The sequence below is a fragment of the Castor canadensis genome, chromosome 12, assembly GCF_047511655.1.
Source record: "Castor canadensis chromosome 12, mCasCan1.hap1v2, whole genome shotgun sequence".
NCBI lineage: Eukaryota > Metazoa > Chordata > Mammalia > Rodentia > Castoridae > Castor > Castor canadensis.
This window is the reverse complement of record NC_133397.1, coordinates 41,579,019-41,586,452: the sequence shown is the minus strand read 5'-3', so window position 1 is coordinate 41,586,452 and position 7,434 is coordinate 41,579,019.

Here is a 7,434-nt window from a genome sequence, read left to right as displayed (position 1 = left end):
TAGGGTCAGGTGAACTATTTGCCCAGGCTGGCTTTGAACTGTGGTCCTCCTGATTTCTGCCTCCCAAGTAGCTAGGATTACAGGTGTGAGTCACCAGCACCCAACTCAAAAGTCTTAAATAGGGAATTTAATACACTCACATTTACTGTAGTGTTACCATGCATACTGTGTTCCTGTGTGGGGATGTCACTGCATGCAGGGATCTTCCATCTAACTGGGGAGACACGTAAGTAATGAAATGATTTTAGTTCATAGAATGTTGGCCTTCAGACAAATGAGGAAACAGACTGGTGTTAGTTAAGTCACACCATTCAGTGGCAAAGCTTAAATTAGTAGCTAACCTTGAACACAAGCCTAACACAATTTTATGAAGGTCTCATTAGGATGAAATGAGATCAAGCTTATGATTAATGTCATTATACATGAATAATCATAGTATAATTGACTGTTAGCCAAGGGTGACAAGCATGCAACTGAAGGCACATAAACATGGTTTAGATATTTAATATGTTAGCATTTTAAAACATATCAATAATTATATATTTACTTGCATGTACATTAGGAAAAATATGTATTTGGTTTACTCACTGGGGGTAATATAATTTAGAGTAACATTAGGATAAAAAGTGAGTCAATTTATAAGAAATATGTTAAGGAAATAATAGACAGGTGACAGTATGAAAAGAATGAATGACTGATGTTTGGGAAATATTAATTTTTAGGATAAGAAAAATTTTTATAGAGAGGTAACTGTGGTTTCATATCCTAAATTGGCCCCTTGAGAAGATTAAGCAAGATATATAAAATGCCACAAGTAGCAAATATTTCTCTAGTTTTTCTTGTGTTAGTCCCATCTTAGTCCCATCTCCTTAAGTAAAAGAGTGTGAAAAACTTCAATGACAGGAAAAAAAAAAAGTGCTATGAAGCAAAAATCACCCCAAGAGGAGATTTCTTTTTTCCAGAAGAAATGGGACCTGATGCACCAACCACACAGCCTGTATGTTTCTGAACTGGATCTGAGTTTCATTTTTTCGACCTCATTAGGATAGAGTTGATGATACTAGTAAGACATATAGCAAGGTTAATGGAAATGATCTTTGATCTCTACATGATTACAATCTAAATTAGTCTCCCTGGGCTGGTGGAGTGGCTGAAGTGGTAGAGCACCTGCCTAGCAAGCGTGAGGCCCTTTGTTCAAACCCCAGTACTGCCCCCCCGCCGCGCCAAAATAAATCAATAAAATAAATAAATTAGTCTCCCCATTGGCCTGACTGTAGGGCAACCTGACTAATGGTTAACCAGATGTGTGAATTGGTTAGTTTTGGGATCTCAGTTTCCTCAGCTGCAAAGTGAGTGTTGCACTAGATAATGTGGAAGGTTTCTGACGAATGGAACATGTTATGTAACTCCCTCCAAGTAATACCCTTAATTAGTTAGCAAATTGATTAATTGATTCATGAAAAGAGATATGTGCATGCATTGCATGCCAGGCACACATGGTGACCACTGTCCTCTAGGAATTCACCTCTGAGTGTTGCTAATTGGTTATGATCTCTATAAAAACCACTAAAGATTTCTCTAAGGAAATCATTACCCTGTGTAACTATGAAGGGGGTAGAGAAGGTGAAGCTATTAGATCTCTTAAATTAGCAAAAACTTTGTTTTCTGAGAGGCTAAAAGACATTTATCACCCCCACCCCTACCCCCAGAAACCCTACCCCTAACCAAAATCATTTGAATAAGGTGGTTCTGAAAATCTAGTTTGAAAACAATTATCACCTGGGTCTGACCAAGCCTGTGCTAAATTCTACAGCAGAGTCCTATGTGAAAAGACTCAAGGGGTAGTGTGCCTGCCTAGGAAGCATGAAGCCCTGAGTTCACCTGAGTTCAAATTCCAGTACTGCCAAAAAGAAGAAGAAAAAAGAAAAGAAAGAAAAAGAGAAAGAACAATCTTGCAGAATTTTTGACTGGTTGGAAAAAAAAGATGTACTTACTTGCACAGCCCTCGCCCATGAGCTCACTCAGCAGCTTTGTGTACCTGTTCAGGGCAAAATACAAAAAGTGCCCCAGCAGAGCAGAGACTTAGAGGGGTACACCCTCCCCCAGACTGCCCTAGCCAGGTGTGTCTTGGTGTGAGAAAGAGGCGAGTGCAACTCTTTCATTCCCCTCTGTCTTGTGACTTTGTGCAGCGTGGGTGGCAGCCTGGCCTATGGACAACAATCAAATAACAATTCTGAGATTCCAAGGAAATTGTCATGTAGCTTAAACTATGGCCCTTGTGAAAAAGAGATTTCTAATTTTGTCAGCCTTTTCAAAGTGAGTAATGATTTTGGTCTAAGTAGGAAGTTTTACCATGCTGCCCGGAGCAGCAGCGCTTTGGAAACAAGCTGGGTTATTCATATTAGGCCTTTGTCCAGAGATCAACTCCTGCTCAGTAACAAGACAGTGCAGTGCAAGGGTTAAATTCTCTTCCACTGAAGGCTGGATTTTGTTGCCTAGTGACTGCCTGCTGTCACTCACCTTGTATCCTCCACTCTCATAGGGAAGGTTATGATTGGACAAAGGTGACATCATAGCACATGGAGGAATGGCATCTCTTTGTCAAAACAGCACCAATAAGAAGACTCAAGAGTTGTGAGCAATGTGTTTTGATTCCTTTGTTTTGTTTCTTTAATATAGAACTAACACATTTAAAGAACATTCTCTTGATTTTCTTGAAGAGACAATATTGCAGGTGTTGGTAGTGGATTTTTGCGCAGAAAAATATTCCTTGACAGCGTATGGATTATCTTCACACTAGTTTAATCAATGCTAGCCCAGCCAAAGCTTTTCTCCGCCAAGCCCTTGGTCAGCACTTGAGAAGCTGAATAGATCACAGGCAGCAAATGACTGCTTGAAGTTCATTATCACACCATTAGTTGCAGGGTAGAATTTCGCACAAGGCAAGTTCTTCTTAGTGCTTATCTGAGAAGTACCTACAGTGGTTCCAAAGCATCGGTTTCCAGGGGAGAGCCTTATAATAAGACTCTGGGTATATAGAGGAGGCATCAAAAGAGTAAAAAAGAAAAAAAAAATAGTGATTAAAGTTGAAAGCCTATCTACTTTTAAAATCAAGCAGTTGGTGATATCTCACACATTTTTGATAATAAACAGAAGCTCTTTGATCACTTTTGAAATTGACATCACACATTTGCACTGCTTTGAAAATCAAGCCTGATCGTCTTTTTATTTCGTTTTTTTGACTTAAATCGTGTACTCTTGAGTATTTCAATCATTGAAGACATTCTTTACGTGATTGCAGGGTAGCTTGCAGATTCATTGTGCCTGGCTGCTAAATTAAGTCATCTGTTAAATGAGTTCTTTTCTTGGTAAATATTCAGTATACAGCACAGTCACAGCTGGTATAATTGGATAATTGCTTCTAATTAATGCTCTATTTCAAAAGCTGCAACTCCATATAAAGTTTAAAGTTGAGCTGTAACAAAGGCAAACCCCCATGGGAAACTGAAGAGAGCAAATTCCTTTCTGCAATTCTATGGGAAAGCAATTAGAGAGAGAAAACTAATAAATTATATATAGCTCTGCTTTTAACTCCACCGATAAGAACCTGTAGTGTGTCAGCTGAAATGTATGAGTAGAGGGCTGTCTCTCCTCAAAGCTGGCTGCCAGGAGTTGAACACCATCATTTCTCATTTGAATAACCAGCATTGTTCTTAAAGTGAATCAAAGCTGACCACACATTTGTATCTTGGAGAAATTTATATAAAAGAAGGGAAAGAGTTTGTGCACAGAATGAAGTTATGAGAACAAACTCATACTCCGAATGATCAAGCAATTTCATTTAAAGAAAGAAATTTTCTACCTAATTTCCTTTAAGAACTCATATTGCTAAAGGGGAGTGGAGTTCTTTAAAATGAATATTTTTAATTAAAAAAAACGCATGCTTAAGCAAATATTCTACCACTCTACCTCTGAGCTACACCCCTAGCCTGAAATGAAACCTTATTGTGGCATGAAGGGGAAGTTTTGCTAATGTGTGGTTTTTGCTGTTTGACTAGAAAAATACCAGACAGACGTCTGAGTTCTTTTCAGAGCTTTGTGCATGGTGTGCAAGTACTCTACTACTGCCCAACACAAAATATTTGAGGTTTTACTTATTTATTTATTTTGGCAGTACTTGGGTTTGAACTCAGGGCCTCACGATTGCTAGGCAGCTCTCTCACTTGAGCCTCTCCGCCCCACCTTTTTGCGTTGGTTACTATTTTTTTTTTTATTTTTATTATTTATATGTGGATACAATGCTTGGGTCATTTCTCCCCCCTGCCCCCACCCCCTCCCTTACCACCCACTCTGCATCCTCCCTTTCCCCCCAACCCCCTTGATAGCCCGCAGAAACTATTTTGCCCTTATCTCTAATTTTGTTGAAGAGAGAGTATAAGCAATAATAGGAAGGAACAAGGGTTTTTGCTGGTTGAGATAAGGATAGCTATACAGGGAGTTGACTCACATTGATTTCCTGTGTGTGGGTGTTACCTTCTAGGTTAATTCTTTTGATCTAACCTTTTCTCTAGTTCCTGGTCCCCTTTTCCTATTGGCCTAAATTGCTTTTAAGGTATCTGCTTTAGTTTCTCTGCATTAATGGCAACAAATGCTAGCTAGTTTTTTAGGTGTCTTACCTATCCTCACCCCTCCCTTGTGTGCTCTCACTTTTATCATGTGATCAAAGTTCAATCCCCTTGTTGTGTTTGCCCTTGATCTAATGTCCACATATGAGGGAGAACATACGATTTTTGGTCTTTTGGCCAGGCTAACGTCACTCAGAATGATGTTCTCCAATTCCATCCATTTACCAGCGAATGATAACATTTCGTTCTTCTTCATGGCTGCATAAAATTCCATTGTGTATAGATACCACATTTTCTTGATCCATTCGTCAGTGGTGGGGCATCTTGGCTGTTTCCATAACTTGGCTATTGTGAATAGTGCTGCAATAAACATGGGTGTGCAGGTGCCTCTGGAGTAACCTGTGTCACAGTCTTTTGGGTATATCCCCAAGAGTGGTATTGCTGGATCAAATGGTAGATCGATGTCTAGCTTTTTAAGTAGCCTCCAAATTTTGTTCCAGAGTGGTTGTACTAGTCTACATTCCCACCAACAGTGTAAGAGGGTTCCTTTTTCCCTGCATCCTTGCCAACACCTGTTGGTGGTGGTGTTGCTGATGATGGCTATTCTAACAGGGGTGAGGTGGAATCTTAGCGTGGTTTTAATTTGCATTTCCTTTATTGCTAGAGATGGTGAGCATTTTTTCATGTGTTTTTTGACCATTAGAATTTCTTCTTTTGAGAAAGTTCTGTTTAGTTCACTTGCCTATTTCTTTATTGGTTCATTAGTTTTGGGAGAATTTAGTTTTTTAAGTTCCCTATATATTCTGGTTATCAGTCCTTTGTCTGATGTGTAACTGGCAAATATTTTCTCCCACTCTGTGAGTGTTCTCTTCACTTTAGAGACCATTTCTTTTGATGAGCAGAAGCTTTTTAGTTTTATGAGGTCCCATTTATCTATGCTATCTCTTAGTTGCTGTGCTGCTGGGGTTTCATTGAGAAACTTCTTACCTATATCTACAAACTCCAGAGTACTTCCTACTCTTTCCTATATCAACTTTAGAGTTTGGGGTCTGATATTAAGATCCTTGATCCATTTTGAGTTAATCTTGGTATAGGGTGATATACATGGATCTAGTTTCAGTTTTTTGCAGACTACTAACCAGTTTTCCCAGCAGTTTTTGTTGAAGAGGCTGCTTTTTCTCCATCGTATATTTTTAGCTCCTTTGTCAAAGACAAGTTGGTTATAGTTGTGTGGCTTCATATCTGGGTCCTCTATTCTGTTCCACTGGTCTTCATGGCTGTTTTTGTGCCAGTACCATGCTGTTTTTATTGTTATTGCTTTGTAATATAGTTTGAAGTCAGGTATTGTGATACCTCCAGCATTGTTCTTTTGACTGAGTATTGCCTTGGCTATTCGTGGCCTCTTGTGTTTCCATATAAATTTAACAGTAGATTTTTCAATCTCTTTAATGAATGCCATTGGAATTTTGATGGGAATTGCATTAAACATGTAGATTATGTTTGGGAGTATCGACATTTTTACTATTTTGATTCTACCAATCCATGAGCATGGGAGATCTCTCCACTTTCTATAGTCTTCCTCAATCTCTTTCTTCAGAAGTGTATAGTTTTCCTTGTAGAGGTCTTTCACATCTTTTGTTAGGTTTACACCTAGGTATTTGATTTTTTTTGAGGCTATTATAAATGGAATTGTTTTCATATATTCTTTTTCAGTTTGTTCATTATTAGTGTATAGAAATGCTAATGATTTTTCTGTGTTGACTTTATATCCTGTTACCTTGCTGTAGCTATTGATGGTGTCTAGGAGCTTCTGAGTAGAGTTTTTGGGTCTTTAAGGTATAGGATCATGTCATCTGCAAATAGGGATATTTTGACAGTTTCTTTACCTATTTGTATTCCTTTTATTCCTTCTTCTTCCCTAATTGCTCTGGCTAGGAATTCCAGTACTATGTCGAATAGGAGTGGAGATAGTGGGCATCCTTGTCTGGTTCCTGATTTTAGAGGGAATGGTTTCAGTTTTTCTCCATTAAGTATAATGCTGGCTGTAGGTTTGTCATATATAGCTTTTATAATGTTGAGGAACTTTCCTTCTATTCCTAGTTTTCTTAGAGCTTTTATCATGAAATGGTGTTGGATCTTATCAAAGGCTTTTTCTGCATTTATTGAGATGATCAAGTGGTTTTTGCCTTTGCTTCTGTTAATGTGGTTTATTACATTTATTGATTTTTGTATGTTGAACCACCCCTGCATTCCTGGGATGAAGCCTACTTGGTCGTGGTGAATAATCTTTTTGATGTGTTGTTGAATTCGGTTTGCCATTATTTTGTTGAGGATTTTTGCATCAATGTTCATTAAGGAGATTGGCCTATCGTTCTCCTTTTTGGAGGTGTCTTTGCCTGGTTTTGGGATAAGTGTAATACTGGCTTCATAAAAAGTGTTAGGCAGTTTTCCTTCCCTTTCTATTTCATGGAACAGTTTAAGGAGGGTTGGTATCAGTTCTTCTTTAAAGGTCTGATACAATTCAGTAGAGAATCCATCAAGTCCTGGACTTTTCTTTTTGGGGAGACTCTTGATTGCTGCTTCAATTTCATTTCGTGTTATAGATATATTCAGGTGATTAATTTCCTCTTGGTTCATTTTTGGATGATCATATGTATCTAGAAATCTGTCCATTTCTTTAAGATTTTCAAATTTATTTGAATATAGGTTCTCGAAGTAGTCTCTGATGATTTCATGGACTTCCCTGGTGTTTGTTGTTATCTCCCTTTTGCATTCCTGATTCTACTAATTTGCGTTTTTTCTCTCCTCA